A 9488-nucleotide genomic window follows, 5' to 3' on the forward strand; every position below is an offset into this window, starting at 1 on the left:
AAAAATTTGCCAGGCGTGGTGGCAGGCACCTGTAGTCCCAGCTACTTGAGAGGTTGAGGCAGGAGAATGGCGTGAACCTGAGAAGCGGAGCTTGTATTGAGCAGAGATCCGCCGCTGCACTCCAGCCTGGGCAACAGAGCAAGACTCCATCTCATAAATAAATAAATAAATAAATAAATAAGAGCTGTGGTAGAGTTCCCTAAGAACCTGTGGGTGTGGGAAGGTGGTAGAGTGGAGATACTTACACAGGAATGCTGTGCACTATGAGTGACTACCCCTGCCTCACAGTGGGCTTGAGATAATTGTGTATATGAATGCACTTAGTATATATATTACATATGTAAAATACCTAGTAAATCTGTAAATTGTATAAATGTTAATTTTAAACATATTTTTATTTGTGCATTTTCATGACTTAGTTTTAAGATCCAAAATGAGGAATGAAGAAAAGGGAAAGCAGGGATGGTAGTCAATGATGTACAATTAATAAGCTAAATATTTGATTAATCCTTACTTTGGACTTCTGTTTTGCTTGAACTCTTTTGGTTACAAACATCTGGGGCAATGTGTGCTCTTTGTAATTCAGTACAGATTGCTGGGCAAAGCTCTTTTCTGCTGAGAGTCAGATTTAAAAGATGGTTGATAACTTATTCTTTTCCTTTTTTAAACATGGTTTAGATGTGTAGCTTGGGTTCTTAAATTCTGTGCAGGTAAATATTGTGCTCAAGTTTTTTATGTGACATGACTATTTAGTCTGAAGGGTGCACTTGCTTTGTAGGTGCTGGATATTAATGCTACTCCTTGCAAACCTTTTGAGTATCTTGCTTTCCCTTGACAGTGTCAGGTATTTAATGTCAGTGATAGAAAGAATCTTAGGGATTGTTTTTATTAAAAGTTAATAAACTTTAAAAAAGTTTTAGTTTGAAATTTTGAGCCTGATATTTTATATGTGGATGTTTGCCTTTGTTGTTGAATCAACATGAATTATATATTTGTTTGAAATGTAGTTGGATATTTAGATAACTGTTTTTTTGATGTAACAGATATTCAGATATATGGCTTGAAATTTTCTTCCTATAAAAACTAGGACTTGTTACAATATGTTTTTTTATTAGAAAACTAATATGAAGGAGTATATGGCATTTTAAGAGCGAGGACATCACCATCGTTACATTTTGTTATATTTTCTGCATCTTAGGCATAGTTGTAATGCCACATTCATTTTGTATACTTTCTTCAGCTAATGCTATGGCAAGCATTTCTGTGTGTCAGAACTTTAAAAACTAATTTTCAATGGCTGAATAATATTTTTATAGGTGTATCATAATAAGCTTAGCCTGCCTCCCATTTTTGCACCTGGAAGGTCTCCCCCTGCCACCACACACACACACTTTTATTGTTAAAATATTACTGCAGTGTTTTTCTCTGTGTGTTTTATTCCTGGAAATAGATGGCTTGGTAAAGGATGTTAACTGAAAATGTCATACCAACTAATACAGTTTCTATAGTGTGTGAATGCTCATATGTATCTCATCCTTGCCAGTATTGAGTGGAAATCTCTTTTATTTTCCTGGAGAAGTTGGTTCTTTAGGAGGAGAGAAGCATTGGGGAGTATCTTCAGGGTGGCTGAACTTTGCAACCTCTTCAATAAATAACTTCCCACTCTGTAATTTGCCCACCTGTATTACCCCACCCCCAAGCCCCAGACTTTAGGAAATGGCATCAGGCCTATATGTCTGGAGAGTTCAGAGTTCTTTGAGGTAAAGCATTCCTTCCAACGGGACCTAGAATTCCTTGAGTTGCAGAATTTTACTGACTAGACCCAGGAGGTCTCAGGAGTCCAGAGTTGCTTGGAGCTTGGCTCAGAATTCCCAGGGGGCCCATAACCCCATGAGGCCCAGATTTCCTGGCTCAGGAAAATTGGGAGGCCTGGGATACTGTGGCTTAGACCCAAGCCGAAAGGTGAACACAGATCTTTATGGCTTGAAGGTGTATGAAATTATGTCACTACATTAGAGCAGCACCTCTGCTCACCTATGGGAATCTTCAGCTGTGACACGTAGAAGCTGACCATGTCCAGATTGGTGGCTCTGAAGTTGACAGCCATGTGCACACAGTCGTACAATGTGAAGCTCACTTGTTGACGCTCCATGGCCAGCATGCTGCGGAGGTAACACTCCCAAAGGGCAGCTCGAGCCCACTGCTCCTGGGATTCCTGCAATTCTTGAGCTGTGGGACACTCTTGGATTTCAGGAACCTCTGGCTTCAACTGCCCCAGCGTCCATCAGTGGCAAAGCCAAGGCTGAAGCCATCAAGGCCCCATGGTAACGAGCACAGGCACAGGAATAGTCAGTGAAGTCTGCATTGTCTTGGCGAGGTCCGCAGCTGCTTGGAAATCTCTTTTAAATGTCAAATTTGGTATTTGCTAATTTGGTATTAGACAAAGGTTTTACATTTTAATTTACATGCCTTTGATTATTTATTTGAAAATTTTTAAAAACTACTGTTCTTTATTCTGAAATTTTGTACTTGCAACTTTTTTAGTGTCAGAAGTCTTCTTTTCAAAACTTTTTATGCCTAGCTTTTTAAGTATAGTCACAACACTAATGACAGTTTCATTGTTATATTTCTTGTGAATGTTGTAACTTAAAAATAAATGAGTGCAGTACTCATTTATTTTTAAAGAAATATCAGTGAGATATAATTCACATAATCACTGGTATGATTCATATGGTTCACTCCTGGTCCTCAGGGGATACATTTTGGTATATGAGATGTATAGAAAGTAAGAACTTAAAAGAATCTATAGGTTACCTAATTCAATCAGTTACAAACTACCCACTTCTGCTTTGAAAGCCACTTCTTAGAACCACTCTATAGAACTTGCTACCTGATCAAGAATAAATCAACACCTTGCTTCCCCTCTTCTATCCATTAGATATCCAGGTAAAATAATATCTCTTTTCTGATATTTCTCCTTTACTTACACTCTAGCCTGCCCCATGGCCAGCTGTAAGTTGCCCTCTACTTTTGTAGAGCCCTTTGCTATGTTTCTGCAAAATCTACTTTTTCTGATTCATGTAATTCAAAACTAGCCCTATTTTCTTCCAAATTAAAACTCTTACTTTCTCAATTAATGCTGGCCCAAAATAGAAATTAGAGGGAAAGTCTTATTCCAGGATCTGAAAGACTAACAGTATTCACAAAAATACTTGATTTTTAAGGGGGAATGTGTATTGAATGATCAATTGGAATTTCAGGTAATGGGAAGAATTTCGAGGAACATTGAGGGACAGCTCAGAGACAGTATCTAAACTGCCAATTTGAACTCTTTTCAGTTTAGCAAAAGAAATTACAGAAACTTGGTATATATCTTATGAAACGTTGCAGACCCAAACCTAGGTCAGGCAATACCTTTTACTACAAAATTGGGATAATCATTTTCTAAATAATTAATCATGGAGAAAATGTTCTGAGTAGGCAGCAAGGATTTGTCTGGTAACATGATGATTTTAAAATGTAGTTGTCCACTTGAACTGGGTTGTATAAAGAACGTTTTTATTTCTGAGTATAGCAAGAAAGATCATAACATACCTCTTAGCGCCTCCCAGCCTCAGACATGTAGCAAGTGAAAGCTGTTTGAATTGGCAAATGAGGTAGTTATTGAGTAGCCGGTTGGAATATTTGCTACTAGCTACACAGCAGAATTGTTACTTAGTTCTTTGTACTGGTGCAATTACAGTAATTAGAATAAGTAAACTTCTTTTAAGATAATTGCAGGTTATATAGAGCCTGTTTAGCTTGCCTTTTAGTGTTAGCATGTACATCAGTGTGTATGTTAAAGGATATCCTAATAGATTTTGAGGAGATGAAATTGTCTTGTAGCAAATTCTAGATCAACATATGTATGGAATGCCTTGAAAATGATTGGGATCTAATGTAGTCTAGACCAATGGCTCCCAGTTATTTTGGCACCAGGGACTGGTTTCATGGAAGACAATTTTTCTGCCAGGGGGTGTGTGTGTGTGTGTTGGGGGTGGGGGCGGGGGCGGGGACGGGGCGTGGTGGATGGTTTCAGGATGAAACTGATCATCAGGCATTAGATTCTTATAAGGAGGATGCAACCTAGATCCCTCACATGCGCAGTGCACAATAGGGTTTGCATTCCTTTGAGAATCTGATGCTGCCGCTGATCTGACAGGAGGCAGAGCTCCAGCGGTAATACTCACCACCACTTACTTCCTACTGTGTGGCCAGGTTACTAACAGGCCATGGACTGGGGGTTGGGGACGCCTGATCTAGATTGTTCTTTACAGATTAAATCTTCACCAGATTAAGCTTATTAAAAAGTAAAACAAAGAGTAATGCCCTCCCTTGGCAAAACATCTTGGTGTGGTATCTTAATTTTACAGCCAGATGCAAAGAAAAAATCAACTTCTACTTTTAAATTTCCCATCCAATACTTAATTTCTCACCATTTGGCTTCTCTCCTTAATTCAAAACTACTTTTATTAAAGGTCAGTAAAGGCCTTCTGGTTGTCTTTTTCTTTAACTTATTTGGCATTATTGACCATTTTTTCCTTGAAACTCTTCCTCACTTTTTGTGCTATTGCCTCCTGGTTTACCGGGTTGTGTTGAAGCTGCTTTATTAGGATCCTTTCCTATGGGCCATCTTTAAAAGCTGATGTAATCTGGCATATTGCCCTATGTCATCCTTTATTTACTAGAATTTAATTTTCTTTTTATGGACAGGACAACATGAACATAAGTATTTCTTAATTTCATCTACCTTTCAAATCATTTTGGGAAGCTTCTTCAAAGTATTCCTGGAAACACTTGCCTAGATATTCTGGGCTTTGGGTCTAGCATGGAATATGATCATCTATTTTGAAATAGCTCCTGAAATGACACTAATATGTATTTTAGTTAAGACCTATAGTTTGTTGCTGTCTCATCTCTTAATAATAGGTTTCATTTGAGGTGCTTTTTAAAATGTCAAGCCCTGTGCATTTAATTAATAAAGTATCTTGATCAAGGTCACATACTTGTATATGATTGACCTAGGATTTGAATTTGAACAAAATTGATTTCAAAACCCAGGAGAAAAATGAAGGAATGAGTTAGAGGAATAAGATAGAAAAGCTCCACAATGTTATCACCAGCTCCTCTGAGGCTTTCCTCTTGCCTCAACTCTAACATGGTAAAACATTCTGAAAGGACTTAAAGATTCTGTTTTTAAAAATCCTTTGCTTTCTTTTCTATACAATTGCTACAAAATGGTAAAAGTGGCCCCTTGTATCTGCAGATATCCCAGAAACTTGAAATGCTTATTGAAATGATACTCCATCTTTCAAAGCCTCATTGAAATGTGACCTCCTTTCCAGGCTGGTGTGATTTCTCAGTTTCCTGAAATTCTGCCTCTTTGGGGTATCTCATTCGTGGTCTTGATAAAATTCTGCCTTGTTTGTTCGTTTGTTGCTTGCATATCTTACTTCTTCTACCATAATAAGCTTTTTAAGGGCAAAGACTACATCTTACCTTTGCATTCCTCATTCATTTATTTGATAAAAATTTAATGATCACTTATAAAGTGTCAGGTACCACTTTAGTCTCAGAAAATCTAGAGATTAACAAGAAAGGGACACAAAGTTGAGATGCTGAGTAAAGCAAAGATAAGCAAGTATCTTTAAAGCAGGACTTCCCAGATTCTTTTATTATAAATACTGTAGGAGCCCAATCCCAAAGACCTGAAGAAACCTAACATTAGCTATTATAAACAAATATTATTGTGACTTTCTTCAAAACCTTATGAACACATATTTGATGAATGTTGTATTGTTAGGCTTGAAATTTAACATTCTTGAATAGTGATGGAATATATGGGTTTCATGGGTGAGACCTCAAAGATAAGAAAGACATGGGTTATTTTAACCTGCTTATTAGGTTAAAGTACAAGTGTTGTATTACTGACTCTAGTCACTCTTGCTTCATAATTTCCATAGAGTAACACCTTAAATTGTAAATATTATATTTTGTTTTAACAAGAACAAAAAAAATTTAATCCAGTTATTTACCCTTAAGCTGCAGTAAAATGAGGGAATGATAACGACATTGTTGCAAAACATGTTTAGTGCATTTCAAAGTCAAAATAAACGTAAAATAGACATCAATTTGGAACATTCAAAAAAGATTGTGTTTATTAAAATATTAGTTGGAAGAAGTATGAAATGTTACAGATAGTCTTTATCTTGAGTAATTTTTTTCATAACCCAGTATATGTATTATTCTGAACTCTCTTATTCTTAAAGGTTTTCTAAATAATGCAGAAGTACACTGGATTTGGGTTGTTTCCACAGATTTTGTGTTTAAGTAGAGTTTGATTTGATAGGACCGATTATAGTTCTCTATTGTTGTGCATTAATGACACTACTTCCTTCCCTTTAGTAAGGCCAATGAGCAAGGATCAATTGTAGTTATAAGTCACTTTGAGGTTATTAGAACAAGGCTGCTATATTTTGTCTTGTAATTATAGGCCATTTGACATTTTGCTATGGAAGTAAATATTACTCTACTAAATGTGAGTAGAAATTAATATCCAAAGTCAGGCAGAACCTCACTGCTTTCAGCATTCCTTTTTATTTATTTTGAGGCTGGTACCCTTTAGTGTCAATAAATTGCCAACCTTACTCTTCTACTCCATCCCCCTGCATCCCTGTTTCAAATGTTTATTCCCTTCTTAAGGCTGTCTACTTCACCTTTGACCCTTATTCTTAGTAGTTGCACTAGGATCCTTTCTTTCTTTTTCTGTGAGAAAACATGAATAGTAATAAAATATATTCCATTGCAACTACCTATTATTGATATTCAAGTGTCCACTGAGCCAAGGTATGATTCTAATGAAATCACTTATTCCTCACAACCACTCTGTGTTTTTGTAGGTACTGCTGTTATCTGCATTTCAGAGATGAGGGCGCTGACACACAGAAGTTATGGTTTGCCCAAGGTCACAAGACGAATTTATTGATGGAACTGAGATAAGATATTTCAAGGAAATTTTAAGCTCTAATGGACTACTATAACCTTTGCCCCTAGATTTTTCCAAAGTTACACAACTACTTTTTTACAATTATTGGTACTTTTGGAAAAAAATGATATAACTTGGATTAAGGGTATGTGATACTTAAGGAAACACAGAAAAATTTGGAATACACTTAATTTACACCTTCGAGGCACTTCTTAGGAAAAATTTCCAGGGAAGAATAATAGTATTACCAAACTATTTTCATATTTGTCAGGTGCTATATTTTACTCTGCTACCAAGTAAAAGGACTGCTCACTCATTACACAATAGTCTGTTTTTAGAGCTCCCATAGCAATGTCATACAGTCATAATGATTTGAGTAAGGTGACTTTGCTTTTGGGAAATAAACTGTGTTTTATCAGGCTTATTTGAATGACATTTTGGTAACCTCTGTGTTACGATAATAGAATCATTAAGACAATACAATGAACTACAAATATCTCATCTGTATGAGCTTGCTCAATGGGTTTTGACTGAGTACTTTAGAGGAATATTCACTGAATCAGTGTTGTTCTTGAAAGGACATAGATCTATTATCGTATCTTGTAAAAGGTTCTTTATTCCCTCTTTCTCAGCCTGCTAAAGAGGTTAGGATTTAGTTTCAGGACAGATGTGGGACTTGATACTAGGGGTAGGTAGAAGTACTCAGTCTGACAAGATTAAAGGCTATTGAACTTAGTTTCTCTCTTCTTCCTCTTCTATATTTTGAATTGCTTTATCCTTTACTTTTCCATTTGAAACTCATTGTGGGTGGTGCAGTAAAAGCAGTGGCCCTGGTGCTCACACATGTAATCCCAGCACTTTGGGAGGCTGAGGTGGGAGGATTGCTTGAATCCACGAGTTTGAGACCAGCCTGTACAACATAGTGAGATCTCATCTCTTAAAAAAGTATTAGCTGGACATGGTGGCATGCACCTGTAGTCTCAGCTACTTGGGAGGCTGAGGTGGGAGGATCACTTGAGCCCAGCAGGCAGAAGTTACAGTAAGCTGTGATTGTGCCACTTACTTCAACCTGGGCGACAGAGTGAGACTCTTCTCAAAAAAAAAAAAAAAAAAAAAAAAAAAAAAAGACTAAGTGGGCCAGGACAAAGAGGTCAAGAAGCATGTTCCTTTCATCTGCTCAGAGTCTGGAAAGTATAGTATGATTAAGGGCATGAGATTTGCCATTCAGATTGAGCTGTAGCTCTGCTACTTGGCAGAGATATTTGTCATTGGCAAGTTACTTCTCAGAGGTTTTGTTTACTTACTTATCTGTAAAATTGTGTAAAGAATCTCATGCAGAGTTTTGTAATTATTGAAGTCATTGAATGCATGTAAAGTGCCTAGCTCAGTGTCTTTCTTATAGTTATTGAATAAAAATATTAAGTATTATTGTTAATGAAGATACTGGTAAAATATCCCATATCAGATAGGGTCCAACCTGGTTAACCAGATTAGGAAGGTACTTGGGAATTTGGGGACAGAGTCTTTAATGGATAAATGACAGTGGGTATTCAGAAAGGCAGTAGAACATACTGCCTAGTGTCAAATACTGACATTACCCCTTATTAACTATTTGGCGCTAGCAAGTTATTTCACTTTGTTTCTTTTTCTTGTTTTTTTTTTTTTTTTTTTTTTGCCTCAAAATGGTAACTATAATGATACAGATTGAGTATACCTAATCCAACAATCTGAACTCTCAAATACTCCAAAGTTTGAAACTTTGAGTGCTGACATGATGCTCAAAGCAAGTGCTCATTGAACCAATTTTTGGATTTTGGATTTTCAGATTAGGGATGCTGAACTGATGAGCAATGCAAATATTCTAAAATTTGAAAAAGCCCCAAATCCAAAATGCTTCTGGTCGCAAGCATTTTGGATAAGTGATACACAACCTGTAGTATCTATCTCATGGGATTATAAAGGTTAACTAAGTCAATGCTTGTAAAATACTGGCACACAGAAGAATTTATAACTTACTGGCTGTCACTGTCATTATTTTCTATGCATAGTGGTATCAGTGCTAGAGGATTTGGGGATTCAAAATTTGAAAAATGCCCCCCAAGGGACATTTGTCAATGTCTGGAAGCATTTTTGGTTGTCACAGCTGGGGAGGAGGGAGGCTAACTGGCATCTAATGGGTAAAGGCCAGGGATGCTGCCAAGCGTCCTTCAACGAAAAAGACACTCCTCACAATAAAGAATTGTCCAACCGAAAATGTCAGTAGTGCCAAGATTGAGAATTCCTGCAGTACAGCTGTCTGGATCTGTAGTTGTCAGCATCTGCAGTAACCTGTGCCAATGCTTCCCTTTCATTTGCTGTGTAGTATCCTACTGGACTCAATACTCATTTTTCTCTTAACTCTTATCCCAGTACTCCCAATCATTATATTTGCAGGTAGCCTGTTCTCAGGCATTCTTCTTGACCT

General features: G+C 37.0%; 1 pseudogene; it reads right to left on the reverse strand.

Moving 5' to 3' along the window:
* Positions 1 to 1976: 1976 nt before the first annotated feature.
* LOC100432017 (gem-associated protein 7-like) lies at positions 1977 to 2365 on the reverse strand (annotated as a pseudogene).
* Between the last annotated feature and the right edge of the window lie 7123 nt (positions 2366 to 9488).

This window comes from Pongo abelii, chromosome 6 (genome assembly GCF_028885655.2).
Source record: "Pongo abelii isolate AG06213 chromosome 6, NHGRI_mPonAbe1-v2.0_pri, whole genome shotgun sequence".
Classification (NCBI taxonomy): Eukaryota; Metazoa; Chordata; class Mammalia; order Primates; family Hominidae; genus Pongo; species Pongo abelii.